Genomic DNA, 15582 nt, shown 5'->3' with positions numbered 1-15582 from the left:
GTAGTAAGCGCTATATAAATGCAAATATAGACATACAGATGACAGAGATATACAAGAAATGCTCATTCTTGGGCAGACATGTAACAGAGAGAGTTTTCTGTTATAGAGTGGGAGCCATATTTCAGTTTTCACTGTCTCTTACCACCAGGTTTTACAAGTGGTGATGGACAGTAAAAATTGGCCATGTGTATGCCCACTCTGAATAGGGCGGGCAAACAGATGGTCAACCCTTCTCCGGCTTTACTCAGTCGGGCTTTCGGAAGTGTATGTAGGCGGCGGAGACCAAGTAGTTTCTGCCGTCTACGTACTGCAGTTCCACGAACTCTTAACGAGGTAGGCAGAACTTTGCTTTGGCAGAGAGGGTGCTCTGTCTCCATTGTAAAGGAGTACCCTCTCCGCCAAAGACTAAATCAGGCTCTAAATCTTTGTCACTGAAAAGCTTCAAGTTACTCCAGTTTAAAGTTTACACTGACTCCCAAGCAGCCTTTACAATTGCTGATTAGCAATGGCACATTTCCATTTGTTTCAGGTAGCAGGTATCCTGGCAGGAAGTCTTGTTTCATCTTTAGTTCTCTGACACTCCCTCAACATCAAAGCACAGCACTCCCCCTTCCTTTTCATTTCAGCTTAGGCACCTCAACTGTTGACATTAACTGCTGCATGGCAGTTATCCAGTATTGGGGTATCTTTCATAGATTCACATGCCTGAATCATTCCCCGTCGCCGAGGCGGGAGTCCCACGGTACATAAAAAAGCAGTGCCAAAAGTAAATTATAGTAATAGTCCCTAAATGCAGGCCTGAGGCCTAGATTGCAGTAGCCTATCTTCCTCATTATGCTAAAAAGACCCAAGTCTTTGTCACAACCAATCAGCTCTCAGCACCCTCTCGAACCCTCTCTGCAGAGCCAGTTCTCCTCAGATTTTCACCGCACGTCGTGTGGAAGGGAGTCTCCCTGAGTGCCTACTCAGTTTTTCCTTCAGGATGTCAGACAAGAAGGCCTTGTTCAGGCCTTGCAGGACATGCGACAAAAAGAGAGTCCATGTTGATGATCAGCATAAGGACTGTATCTATTGCCTCTATCCTACTCATGAGGCACAGAATTGTATGATTTGCCGAACCTTCCCTTCTAAAACCTTAAGGGATAGGGAGGCTAGAGTCCTCTTATAGCTCAAATCTTCTAAAGCTGATGACGATGATGGAGCTTCAACATCAAGCAAAAGAGCAAGATCTCAGGAGAGTTCCTCAAGTGAGGGGAGAAAACAATTGAAAACCTCCCACTCCACTCCTGGTCATTCTCAAAGATCTCCTTCAGCTTCTTCAGGACTTTCTGCTCTCAAGGACTCTAAGAAACACAAAACCATGAGTAAAAGCTGCTCTGTCTCTTCAGCTTTCTCTATATCGACAATAACATCTTCAGCTCCTTCGTCGACGGCTACTGTGTCTACTACTGCTATCACCTCTCCAATCCTGTCAACTAGGATTTCCATCATGACAAAAAAGACCATCGTCGACGAGAACCTTGTCGTCGAAGCATTCATCGAAGAGAACCCCGTCGACGGCATCTTTGTCGTCGACGAAGTCATCATCTTTGCCGTCGACGACGACCGCCCCATCGACGAGGAAGTTAAGCCCGTCGACGTCGATCCCGTCGACGAAGATCCCGTCGACGATGCCTCTGTCGATGACGAGTCAGTCGACGATGCCTCCGTCGACGTCGAGTCCGTCGACGATGCCTCCTTCGACGTTGAGTCCATTGACGATGCCCCCGTCAACGACGCCGTCGATGACGAAAAAGAAGAGCCCATTGACAGCTGCACCATCCACTGCTCTGGCAACAGCTTCAACTAAATCTATACCAGTGATGCAGACATTTTCAACGCCTATTGCATCCAAGAGTTTCCAGCTCAGATCTTTCCGGAGACAGGAATACTCATATATCTCGCCACTTACGCCTTCTCATCTCTTGGACACTTACGCGCAGGATGAAGGAGATTATGATGATGACGAAAATGAAGGAGCCTTTGGAGTAGCTCGCCATCCTTCTGACTTAGTTATAAAATGTCAAGATGACGATGAGGAGGATTACATTGTGCACTATTATCAGGAGGACATTGTGGTTCCTCATCATGCAAGTTATCCACGGACTGCGGATACCAGCCATCTGCCTCCTACCCTCATTCAGGACCTGCAGGCTATGCTGGCTGACTACAGGCAATGATTTCCACCGCAGCAGGTCATTTCACCGCCTACTTCTACGGCAGGACCAGACCCTGTACCTCAGCCTCAAACTCCAGCGTCCATGTCTCCGGTCACGGACACACACCAGCCTGCTCCACCGCCTCGTACGCCTGATACGTCCTGGGACGAAGAGGTAGAAGAAGGAGAACTTCCTGAGAATCCTCCTTCGGATCAGTGGGATTCTTACGTTACGAATCTCCCTGGAGAAACACTGGAGTCACTGCTCTGTCTGTGTTACTGCGTGAGAGCGCCCCGCCCTGCTGCCTTGCCTGAACGTCAGTCTGCCCTTCCGCCCTGCGTGCTCGTCGTAGGAGAGGCGTCGGAAGAGCCGCCTCCCGGTCTAACGCACCGGCGTCTGAATCAAAGGTACGGCGCCATCGCGGTTGGGAAAATGAAGCTGCAGAAGCGGTAGAAAACCGCGGCAGGGTCGCGAGCCGAGCTGGCGCTGGCGAGAAGGATTGCTGGCGAAGGATTGCTGGCGAAGGATTGCTGGCGAAGGATTGCTGGTGAAGGATTGCTGGTGAAGGATTGACACGGAGGAGAGGCACGGAGGTGAGGGCGCAGAGGCAGAGACCTCGCACGCAGAGACCTCGCACGCTAGGCACAGGCAGAGGTAAGTGAAGGAGAGAGTAAAGCGGGTTGAGCGCAGGACCCTGGGACTGTTTAATAAACGGGTCGAGCTCAGAACCCTTGGACAGTTAGTAAACAGTGGCACTCATTACATCTAACCCCAAAATCCCCACACGCAAATACTGAAGTTGGGAAATTGAACTATTGGACTATTGGAAGTTTGGAGTGTGTAGCTGGGGTTTTGCGCTGGTCAGCCTGTTGGATCAACAAACCAGCTGCTGGTCCCTCGTTCCTAAATAGTGTTGGTGGTGCGTGTAATATCGGAGGGTAACCATAGAGATGGCCCCCAAAAGAATGAAAACAACTGTGGGGCACAACGTGAGGACGAGATCAAACTCCGCAAATGTAGAGAAAGCGGGTACCTCGGAGAGGAGCAAGGGGAGCCCAGAGTCTACACTTGTGAAAAAAAGAAGGAAAGGTGTGAAAAAGAATACAATGACCACTAAGAACATTACATCAAACTCAATAAAGGAGTTTGTGGGAAAACATTTAAAAAAAAGTATTCACACCTGTAAAGGACAAGGAAATTATGTCTATTGAGTCAGTATCTGATAATGAGAGCTTCGAAAGAGAAGAGATCAGGTATACATCCCTACCCTTGGATGTTCAGATATCCGAGTCCCTAAATATGGTCAATCAGTCCTTGCAGCTACTATCGGACCATCGGGGTTTTGCGTCTCCAAGGCTGTCATCATCGCCACAAGATCTCTTCTCCCGTGATTTGGAAAGAAGAACCCAAGTTAGCCCGATCCCTCAGGAGGGTCTGGAAAGAGAAAAAGATAGCACCACGAGCAGTAAGCTGCGTCACAGAAGAAGCGAAAGTAAAAGTCCTCCCAACCTTCGTGATGCTAGCACAGAACAATGTGGGGAACTGAATCTAACTTCAGAGATAAATCGAGATCTCTCTGCTATGTCTGCAACCTCAATGTTGGATCTAATGCTAATTTTACAAAAAACTCTCCAAGGCCTTCTAGAAGTGACCTTGTCTAATAATGTAATTCTAAAAACTCAAAACATGTATTTAGGTAAAATAGAAGGGGAGCTAGAGGGGATCAGACTACACATGCCAGATATGGGAAGACAAAACCTCGATCTTGACCCTGTGCCTGAGGCGCAGGCCGAGGCGCAGGTAGAAACTGTCGAACAACTTAAAGAAAGTCACGAGGTATACATTTCAAAGTGGCCAATGAGGATTATAAGAAGAGGGGAGATGGTTAGACGTGGGAAATTAACTGGAGCAGGAGGGGTAGGTAGGAGATCACTAGGGAAAGGGAGGGAAATTCCAGAGAAAAGGTCAAGGGTGGAAAAGGATGTCTGTGAAAAGGGGAATGAAATAAAGGGACCCAAACCAGGTATGAGTACAATAATGAAGAGAACCCCAAAGAAACAGGGGATAAATGTGTGCCCCCATAATACTCCAGCGCCACAGATGGAACAAGGTAATAAGAAAATTAAATCACAGACTAAAGAGGCCGGGAGACAGTTAGGAGGGAATCTACAGTCATGGGTCACCCGGGAGGTGCAAGCTAGCAGGCCTAATACTCAAACATACAAGGCAAATAGGACAGAACCTCTGAGCCCAAACAGGATAACGAAAGATGGGAGAGAGGAGATGAGGCTATACCTTGAACCAATACCCTTAAGGAAAGGGGGGAAGAAACTTGAAAAGAGGTTGCCCCTTAATAGGACACAACTTCTGCAGGGCTTTGCCAAATGTCATAATCTGAAAGATTTAGGAACGAATGACCTCAGACAAGTGGGCTTTAGCCAAAATAAAGAAGGGAAGGAGGTCACTAAGATTATACTGTATGCAAAACTGATAAAAACTTTGATTGAGAAAGCAGCAAATGACCTACAGAAAGAGGGTATTCAGCTATTAACCGAAGAAGAGGTACTGAGGGAAATAGAAGGCATTGATTGGCAAAGAAATAATTTCCTAAGATGCCATGCAGGGTTGGGAAAGAGACAGGTAAGGATAAGGGACCCAGAAGAAGAAGAAGGAACTGCCCTGGGTAACATATTAGCAAATAATTCAAACTTAGAAAACTGGTAGGGAAATTGGAGCTAGGTCAAGGGCCAGGCGGGCCCTGCATCCAGAGCCCTTGAAATTCAGGACAAGGATGGATGGCTAGAGGAGATAGAATAGGTAGAGGATATGCCACATAGCATACGATTGGCCTCCTGGAACATAAATGGCCTAGGAGATGACGTTAAACAAAAAAATATAAAGGCATTAGGCAAAAACACAGAGATTATATGTATCCAGGAGACCTGGCTGTGTGGTAGAACCCCGACAATAGATGGCTACTTCCAGCTAAATAGAATGGCTAAGAAACCGAGGTTTGGCCGTCCTGCGGGGGGAATAATGACCATGGTGTCAACAAAAATTATGAAAAAGGTGTCAGAAATTACCGTAAATGTAAATGGTTACTTGCCTGTAGAATGTTATCAGGATATAAGGAAAAGAACATGTTATTGCTAATAAATGTATATATGCAATGGGATACTGTAGAGGAATATGCTGCGGAAATGGGGTTATTTACAGAAGACATTAATACGATCTGTGAAAAGTATGGTAAGGATGTGATCATGTTAATGGGCGACTTTAATCATAAAATGCATCCCATAAATGCAGACTGCTGGTTTTCAGAATTACTAGAGGCCTATGAGATACCGCAAGCTATTTTTCCAGACTGCACAACAAGTACCAAGGATATCCAGTTGGGAAACTTTTTGGGAACAAAAAATCTTTTCTGTCTAAATGGAAGATCCCCATTAGACTATCCAGCAAAAAAAACGTTCAAAGTGGGCACTCAAAATTGCCCAATTGACTATGTATTTGTGTCCCCCTGGAGTTACCAACTAATATCAGGGTTTAGGATTCTAAATAGAGAAGGGAGCGACCATAATATTGTAGTCCTGGAGATTCCAGGTGTACAACTAGAACCAGGAACCCAAGTTATGGAACAAAGGATGGATTATCCTAAACGACGTACATCTAGGTTAACCGAAGAATATATGGCCAAACTAATGCAACTACAATAGAATTTAGATCTAGATGCAGAAAATGGCCAGGGCCTAGACTGGTATGTAGGGAAAATTGAAAAGGTAGTCCAAATCCTTAGTGAAGGACTGAGAACCAGCCAAAAAAAACCTAAAGGAAAGAGCTTAAAAGTGGACAAACAAAGAGGTTGGTTCACAAGGGAATGCCGGGAAAAGAAAAGAGAAGTGAGGAGAATGGCACGACGTAAACTGATAAAAGGTGGGCATGACAGTGGAAATGCATTAGCATCCCTAAAAAGAGAATATAATATGTTAATCAGGAGGACAAAAAGGGAATTTAAGGAAAGTTGTTGGCAAAAGCTATTAGAGGCCGTAGAGGCAAAGAACTTACGACAGTTCTGGAAACTGGTTCATTCAGCAGCAGACCATCAGCCAGCTGGAATGAACTGTGTAGTGGAGGAAGCAGCCTGGGAGGACTACCTTCAGGAATTATATAGCCCGGGGAGGAACCGGGAAGCGAATCAGCACACAGATTGGAGCGGTCTGGTAGCTGATATAAAACCTGACTTCACGGCCTCTATAGTTAAAAAAACGATAAAGGGCCTTAAATTAACAAGGGCAGCTGGTCCAGATAACCTCCCTGCACTGATAATAAAAACTCAAATAGACTGGTGGGCGGAATTTTTTGCTAATATGTTCCGAGTAATTTTAGATACTGGAAGGATCCCCGAGAACTGGAAAGGGGCAATAATAAGACCAATACACAAGAAAGGCGATAAGCACACCCCAAAAAACTACAGGTTAATTAACCTGTTAGACATTGGGGAAAAGTTATTTACTAAGATAGTGCTGGCCAAACTAAAGATTTGGGTAGAAGGGAAGTCAATTATCCCGGTAGAACAGGGGGGATTTAAAGCAGGGCACTCCACGGTGGATCACTGTTATTCCCTTTGGGCACTTGCACGGAAGTCGACGGAGCAAACGGGGAACATGTTCTGTTGCTTCGTCGACTTCCGGGCAGCCTTTCATTTGGTGGACCGCGGGAAGCTATGGGAGTGCCTGACTAAATATGAAATCCCAGCGGGCCTACTAGCAATCCTAAAAGAATTGCACAGAGAGAACTGGGCGCAAGTGATTAAAGATACTCAAGGGGCACTGCAAGGAAGATTGACATAGCAAATGGGTTAAGACAGGGCTGTGTCCTGGCCCCACTCCTCTTCTCGATTTTTCTAGCAGATCTGCCAGCAGCACTGGAAGTAGAAAGAAGTGCTAGCCCGAGAATGAGTGACAGGAAGGTGGCAAGCCTGCTATATGCGGATGACCTAGTAATAATCGACCAAACAGAGCTAGGGCTACAGAGAAAACTAAACGTTTTTAATGACTACTGTAAGGCAAAACTTTTAGTAGTAAATATGGATAAAACGAAGATTCTGTGTTTTGGTAAAAGGTCTAAAAGTTTTAGCTGGTACCTAGGCAAAACTAAATTGGAAACGGTAAAGGAATATGAATACCTAGGCTTATGGTTCGAAAGCTCCTTAAATTGGGATAGACATATTGAAGCCCAAATGGCAAAAGCATCATCCTCTATTTGTGGGTTGAAAAAATTCAATAGAGATTACGGGGACCGGTCGCATAAACCCATGCTAAAGGCTTATGAAGCAATGATCCCTCCCCAAGTATTGTATGGGATGGAAGTTCTTTACTTCTGCGGCAAAGTGGGTTGGGATCGGGAGGAAGGTAAGGTGTTGAAAATGCTTCTGTCCTTGCCAAAGTCAGCGATGATACAGGCAATTAGATTAGAGACCGGAACAATAGCATGGAGCATTCAGGCTAAAATGGCTGTGGCAAGGTTCTGGAAACGACAATTACAAGAGGTAACCCAGAAGGTGTCCCTTTGGTGCAGTAATGAAATCCAGCATAGCAACCTAAAATGGGCAGTGGAGGCAAAAAGGAAAATAAAGGAGGTAACTGGTAGCTTAAAGGTGAGAGTTAATCAGAATCCAGTAGAAATTTCCTTCACCAAAGGCGTACTAAGAGCACAAGGAAGGGAGCTATCAAGACATCAGGACATAGAATACTTGAGAAAGATAAAGTCGGTTCAATGTATGTTAGAAGCATAGGAAAATGATGCATGGTATCCATACTTAGAAACCCTGCCGAACTACGGATTGAGGTGGGAGATTTTGAAAATCCGAATTGGAACTAACCCTTGGCTACTGGAGGGGAGATTAAAAGCAGAAATGCTATATCCTGATGGGTTATGTAAGTGTGGACTGGAGACGAAGTGTGATATCTTGCACATATTGTTGGATTGCCTAACTGGTTTAGGAGTGAGGAAACAGTTCTTACGACCGTTATTTATAAAATATGGCATAAATTCAAGAGGGCAAGCAGCTACACTACTAATAAAAATGGAAAAATTGGATACTGCAATTGCACTAGGGAACTACCTGAAAGGTATAAACCGTTTGGCCAGGGAAAATCTCAAGAAAGGATTGTGACTCATTTTATTACCTACCCTTGCAGGAGACATTATTAAAGTCTGATGCACGTCTAGTTCAAATGGTCTTAACTTTTGTAAAATAATAATGATGTTTGTGCAGGGTTTTTAAAGATTGTAAATGCTTATTTTATTAAGTTTAGATATTTTTAACATTTTAACTGACTTTTAAATTTTGGGAATACTGAAATATATGGGCCTATAGTAGCTAGGGTTTTACTAGAAATGTATAAGCAACTTAGAAATGCAATTGTGTGATTTTAGAGATCATTACATATCATTGTTACCGTTTGGATTGTAATGTTTTAATTTTATATGAACTCGAAGTTTAAAGACCACGGTCTAAATAAACAGATTTCTCTCTCTCAGTGGGATTCTTACGTTATTCCCATGCCATCTCCAGCAACTCCACAGCCATCTGACTCACCGCCTGAGGACATAGGTGGATTTCACAATCTCATTCAAAGAGCCTCGACCAGGTTCAAGCTTCCAGTAACAGTAGAACAATCTGAGTGTTTTCTATATGATTTTAAAGAGGACACTAGAAAAATTTCCAGAGCAATTCCTATAAATGATTACATCTGGAAAGAAGGCATCAAGATAAGGAAGAATCCTGCTTCCGTGCCAGCCGTGCTACCACGGATTGATAAAAAGTATTGCGCTACATTCGACAGTCCATCTTGCCTTGAGGGTCACCCGAGACCAGACTCGGTTATTTCTCAGGCTGCACAGCAAAGGTAAAAAAATCCATCTACGCCCATCACTACTCCTCCGGATAAGGAGGGACGTCGCCTTGACCTTATCGGTAAGAAGTTCTCGAGCATGGCTGCCGCCTCTATCAGGGCAGCAAATTCGTTGGCGATCATAGGGCGCTATGATCGCCAAATGTGGTCGGATATGACACCTTTCTTTGATTTGATGTCAGGATCCCCCAAGTTAATACAAGAAAAGAAGAACAGACTTTGACGAAACCAGAATTTAAAAGATCTTTTTGGAGAAGACGAAACCCATGTTGGAAAACCTCACTTCAGATTATATTGCGCTTCAATGTTAAGGGAATAGTTGCCCGCTTCCACTTCTTGGTAGTGGTTGGCGGTCTAGTTGTTTTCCCTCACAATTGGAAGTGCTCGATAATGCGCATGCGTGACTAGCGCGCGGCGCACTTCAACTGTTATTTCAACCTGACTGGAGTTTCCCGAGTGTTCTCCTGAGAGAAATTTCCATTTTCTTTCATGAATTGAGCATATTTCAGCAGCGTTACTTCTACATATCAGGGAAGTAAGAGAGTTGCCGTTTTTTTGGGGAATATTGTGAGCGTGTAAAATAATTTTTACCGTTTCTCCTCAGAGTTTCGAGTTTCTTGGAATAAGACGTCGAGTTCTGCATTCTTCAAGGTCAGAGGGAATTCAAGTATCTGAGTTTCTTCAGTGAAGAGAAGAGCTAAAAAATTCTCAAGTAAGCGTGTTTAAGATTGGTAATTAACCAGCTGGCTTGACACGGGTCCACAGAGTTCACAAGATTTTAGACTCAGCCTATAGAAAGGGCAGGTTGTATTATCTAATTGACTGGAAGAATTTTGGTCCCGAAGAAAGATCTTGGGAGCCTTCTGTCAATGTTCATGCTGATTGATTCGGGAATTTCATAAGGCCAATCCTACAAAACCAAGGTTGAGAGGACGATTTTTGGTGGGAAGTACTGTCAGGATCCCCCAAGTTAACACAAGAAAAGAAGAACAGACTTTGACGAAACCAGAATTTAAAAGATCTTTTTGGAGAAGACGAAACCCATGTTGGAAAACCTCACTTCAGATTATATTGCGCTCTTTGCAGCGTTCCGCCATGTTAAGGGAATAGTTGCCAGCTTCCACTTCTTGGTAGTGGTTGGCGGTCTAGTTGTTTTCCCTCACAATTGGAAGTGCTCGATAATGCGCATGCGTGACTAGCGCGCAGCGCACTTCAACTGTTATTTCAACCTGACTGGAGTTTCCCGAGTGTTCTCCTGAGAGAAATTTCCAGTTTCTTTGAAATGAAATGAAATTAAATGAATGGAAACGTATATTGCGCGACTTAGCCAAAAGGCATCAAGGCGCCTACAGAAAAACATCATAAAAAAAGGCAAATCCACTAAACTAGGGGTAAGCTTTGGAAAAAAGCCAGGTCTTCAAGGCCTTTCTAAAGGATTGCATTGATGGCAAAATCCGAATTTCCAGGGGAACAGTATTCCACCATCTCGGAGCAAGGCTGGAAAAGGCTCTGCCTCCCCACTTAGCTCTTCGAACTCGGGGAACAGATGGAAGAAGCTTCTTTGAGGAGCGAAGACTTCTGGAGGGGGCATAGGGAACCAGCAGATCTTTTATTCCTCCACTCTCTTTTCTGGTCAAGGCCCCATATACCAGACACAGAACCTTAAAAGAGATCCTGGCTTCAATTGGAAGCCAGTGCAGAGACTTCCTGGCGGCAGTAGCTGATGACCTCATGGGTAAGTCCAGTACAAACTTAGCTGCAGCGTTCTGCACAATTTGCAGTCGCTGCAGCAAGCACTTATTCATTCCAGCATATAGGGCGTTGCAGTAATCAAGCCGAGAGGCTATTAATGCCACCACAATTTGCTCCCGAGCTTGTAAGGACAAATAGTGCTTGATCTTTCTTAATATCTTAATGATGCCCCAGCAGTTCGAGATTGTCCTATTGACTTGATGACCCATCCCAAGAGCCGAATGGATCATGACTCCTAAGTTTCGTGCTAGGAAGGTGGGCACAGGGCAAGTCCCCAGAGATGAGGGCCACCATTCCGTCGACCAGATGTCATCCTTCCCGCCGAACACAAGGATCTCGGTCTTCTCGCCATTCAGCCTCAATGAATTGTCAATCATCTATTGAGCAACTGCCTCCATACAGTGTCTAAAATTGGAGGCAGAAGAGCTGACGGACTGGGCGTGAGACAACAAGATCTGGGTGTCATCGGCGTAGGAAACTACCTCCATCCCAAAAGATCTAATAAGCCTGGCCAGTGGGGTCACATAGATGTTAAACAGGGTCGGGCTTAACGCCGACCCCTGTGGGACCCCATACTTGACCGGCAGGGATGAAGATAGGAACTCCCCCAGCTTCACTCTCTGTTCCCTCTGATCCAGGAAGGAGGCCAAAAGACTGAGAGCAGGCCCCTCCACCCCTATCTCCCTCAGTCGAGATGTTAATACGGAGGGGTGTCAAACGCAGCGGTGAGATCAAGGAGGATCGGCAGGGTACTCGTGCCTCTATCAACTGTGGTGTGGATGTTATCAAGCACCACAGTAAGGGCAGATTCCGTGCTATGACCCTTCCGAAATCCGTGCTGCGAATGATCCAAAAGACCCGAGGTTTCCAGAAAGGAAGCACGATGCTGGTTAAGATGGGTTTCCAGCATCTTTGCTGGGGCAGGGAGCAACGAAATGGGGCGGAAGTTTTTAAAAGTCTCCGGGTCTAGGGTAGGCTTTTTCAAGAGGGGTTTAACCACCAATCTCTTCCACTGGGGTGGGAAGATCCCATCCTGCATTGCCCTGTTCATGATCTCCAAGAAGGAGGGCAGAAAGGTATCCTTACACTGCTTAAGGAGTTTAAGGGGACAAGGGTCAAGAGGGGAACCCGATCTGGTCTTGGCCAAAAGGACGTCCAGTTCCTGGAGGGAGAGGGGAGGAAAACTGGACAGTTGACCCTTGGTAGCAGGTCTAAAAGAAACTTGGGGGAGTAAGACCTGCAAGGTTGAGGGAGGTATTGAGGCCCTTTGTAACTCTAAGGACGAGACAATATCATCAATTTTGGAATGGAAGAAATGAGCAATATCGTCACACAACTGCTGAGTGCAGGTGACGGGGTCCGGGATCTGTAGGGTCGTCAGTGAGTCCACAATCTTAAAGAGTTCTTTCGGCGAGGAAAGGGCAGTAGTCATATTGGAAAAATAGACCTGCTTAGCCTTTATAACCTCCGCCTTGTATTCCCTCAGAAGAGTTTTATGGGTTTCCCTGTCCTGTATATTCCAGCTAGCCCTCCAGAGTCGTTCCTGCTTCCTACAGCCTTGTCTGAGGTTTCTTAGCGACTCCGCGTACAGGGGTCCGACGGCCTCTTTCTGGCAGAGTAGCGGAGGGAGGCAGGTGCTAATTCATCAATGGCCATTTTGATGGCGTTTTCCAGCTTACATGGCGCTAAGCCCACATCCTCCTCCGTAGAGATCGCCATAGTGGGAATTAGGGGGGCCAATAATTCATTGGTTATACTCTTCAAGTTACGCCTAGATTCCATTTTGCTCGGAACCCTCGGGTTAATATTTTTAGAAGTGATATCCAATTTCAGAGGGACTGCGGAATGATCCGACCAGGAGAGCGGAATGGGGGCTTCAGTGGTCAGCCGGCTATCATTAGAAAATACCCCATCTAACGTGTGTCCCACCTGGTGGGTAGAGCCCTTAACCAGTTGCTGCAGGCCGCAGGCAGATAGAGTATCAAGGAGAGAGAGGGTTTCATTCCCCTCTAGGTTTTCAAGATGGAAATTGAAATCTCCCAGAACAGTGAGATGCTCGCAGCCATAGTAGGGCTCCAAAATGCTGAGCAGATGCTGTTCAAAGTCTACTCTTGACCCAGGAGGCCTATAGATAAGAATGCCCGTAAACGGGACGGCATGTGGTGCATTGATAAAGAAATGTAGAGCCTGAACAGGAGAGACACGACACAAATAAGAATCTCTATACAGGATGCCCAATCCACCACCTATACGACCCACTCTGTCCTGCCAAACTAGGGTATAGCCCTCCGGTACTGCCTCGACTAAATCAGGTCCCGAAGATTCCTTAGCCCAAGTTTCTGTAATGAAGACCCAAGAGGGTCTTCTATCTAAAACGAACTCCTTAAAAACAACATTATTCTTGACCAGGGATCTTGCATTAATCAAGAAGCCATGGTCCCTACTTATGCTGGCTGAAAGCCTGCTTAAGGGGGCTAACTCTGAAGGTCCAGAGGATACCAGAGCTCCTGTGGAGCATGACCTAAAGCATCCACAGGCGGACGAGTCTTGGAAATCCTCAGGGGTACATGAAAAATGGCACGGTAATCGGGAAGGTTTAAATGACCGGAGGGCCTGAAATGAATACGTGAAGCAACCGAGTCCATTTCCCGTGACGCACAGCGCCCCCTCGCCCAGCTCGTCCTTGGCGCGGACGGGCGCAGACGGGCTGGACTCTGGCGTGACTCCGGCGTTACTGCGGCACACACGCCGTGCGCCTGCATACTCCGGGTTAAATAGGGCTCTAGCCAGTCAGCCTGACAGTTAGAACACTAACCCTAATGGCGTCCGGCCGGCGTCCCCTTCCCACCCCAAGATGGCGGGGAGACTACACGGGAGCGCACCGGAAAGCCGCTGAAACCGCGGTGTTGGACACAATTATAGTGCAAGGATGTGGCGAATATTAAAATCAGGGCGACAGAAATATATTTTTTAATTAAATACAAAACTGGGATATTGAAATGTAATGCGGCGCTCAGTCCTTAAAGCGCATGTGCGCAACAGCGAATATGAGGGCAGTTAAAAACGGGGGCTAACAGATAAAGTAAACTTAACCCAGATACAAAACAGGATCTAAAAATGACCAGCCGCGCTAAATTGCCAAAGCGTTACGCGCAGTAAAGGAATACCTTGTCTTTCATGAATTGAGCATATTTCAGCAGCGTTACGTCTACATATCAGGGAAGTAAGAGAGTTGCCGTTTTTTGGGGAATATTGTGAGCGTGTAAAATAATTTTTACTGTTTCTCCTCAGAGTTTCAAGTTTCTTGGAATAAGACGTCGAGTTCTGCATTCTTCAAGGTCAGAGGGAATTCAAGTATCTGAGTTTCTTCAGTGAAGAGAAGATCTCAAAAATTCTCAAGTAAGGTGTTTAAGATTGTTAATTAACCAGCTCGCTGTGACACGGGTCCACAGAGTTCACAAGTGTTTTCCCAACTCGATTGGCTCGCCGGTGCCTGGAATCACGAGAGCTTTGAACTGTCTAAAGAACTAATGTCGAGGGACAATATCAGTATTCAAGCTTGAAATTAAAGTGAGAATTCTTCACAGAACTGTACTGTAAATCTGAACGCTTTTGTCAGAGACTTCTTTTGAACTCATTCTTGATGATTACTTCGTGAAGAACTGTTACTGACTAACAACGACCATTTAGAGTATCTACGGTCATCTTAATAGACTTTAACAGTGGTTCTTCCAGGGAATTCGATACTACAAGTTGCTTACAGACAAGACATATTGGAGAGTAGCTAGCCTAATATTAAGTATAAGTAAGAGAAGTGCAGGAAGGAAGTTCTTGTGAAGTAGTGCAGAGTAGGAAGTATAATATTGTCTTTTCCCTTTCAGAGTTCCACAGAAGTAGGAGCCAGTGCCAGAGGCGTGTCTCTCTTTGTCTTGTCTTCCACTTCCCCTTTCCCCCAAGCTAAGTGCAGAGTCAGTGATTATAATTGTCTCTGGGCTTGGTAAGTGGGAGCTGGGGTAAGGTCATCTGCTCCTGAGGGGACCGCATTAAAGAGTATCCTTTAAGGTTCTGACATTTGATCCCAGTAGATAACCGAGCAGAAGCCCGCAAGATTTTGATGGAGGGTGAACGCGCAGCTTCAGAGACTATCGACTGCTCCCTGGATATCGCCAACACGAATTTCAGACAATTGGCTGGAGCTGCCGCCCTCAGACCAGAGGTTCAGTTAAAGATCTTAGACATGGCCCACGACAGTGAGTCTCTATTTGGCAAGCACATTGACGAGGCCCCTCCAGGAAATCAAGATGGACACTGATACCGCTAGGTCATTAGGTTCCCTGCAATTCAAACAAGGTTCTTTCAGAAGTGCTAGAGGACGTGGCTACTCTTCTAGAGGAAGTTACCATCAGCAGGGCAGGCAATACCAATCCCACTACTGTCAGGATTATAATTCTTCTTACCGTCAGTCAAATGCGGCTGGTTTCTCTCGCCAAGGAGGCCGCAGACGCTCCAACAATCAAGGGCGAGATACTCACAAGAACAAGTGAGTTCAACCGGGCGCCATCCGCATCCCCTCCCCTTCCTGTGGGCGCGAAGATATATTTTTTCCATCAACAGTGGCAGAAAATTACCTTCGATCAGTGTTAGACCTAGTACAGCATGGGCACACCCTAGAATTCGTTACCAAGCCGCCAACTGTTCCACCCAAAGGACCCCCT

The 15582-nt window shown here is 45.8% G+C and overlaps 1 long non-coding RNA gene across 4 annotated transcripts in view; it reads left to right on the top strand.

Annotated features, from left to right (window-relative positions):
• The window catches only part of LOC144784542 (uncharacterized), a 346194-nt gene that overhangs the window by 208025 nt on the left and 122587 nt on the right, over positions 1-15582 (top strand). Inside the window, exon 8 of one of the 4 annotated variants that reach the window (XR_013601675.1) lies at positions 14159-14266. The exons of the other annotated variants lie outside the window; for them this stretch is intronic. This is a non-coding gene — a long non-coding RNA (uncharacterized LOC144784542). The remainder of the gene's footprint in view (positions 1-14158; positions 14267-15582) is intronic. 4 annotated transcript variants of the gene reach the window in all.

Source organism: Lissotriton helveticus, chromosome 10 (genome assembly GCF_964261635.1).
Source record: "Lissotriton helveticus chromosome 10, aLisHel1.1, whole genome shotgun sequence".
In the NCBI taxonomy this organism is placed as follows: Eukaryota; Metazoa; Chordata; class Amphibia; order Caudata; family Salamandridae; genus Lissotriton; species Lissotriton helveticus.
This window is presented reverse-complemented; position numbering and strand designations above follow the sequence as displayed.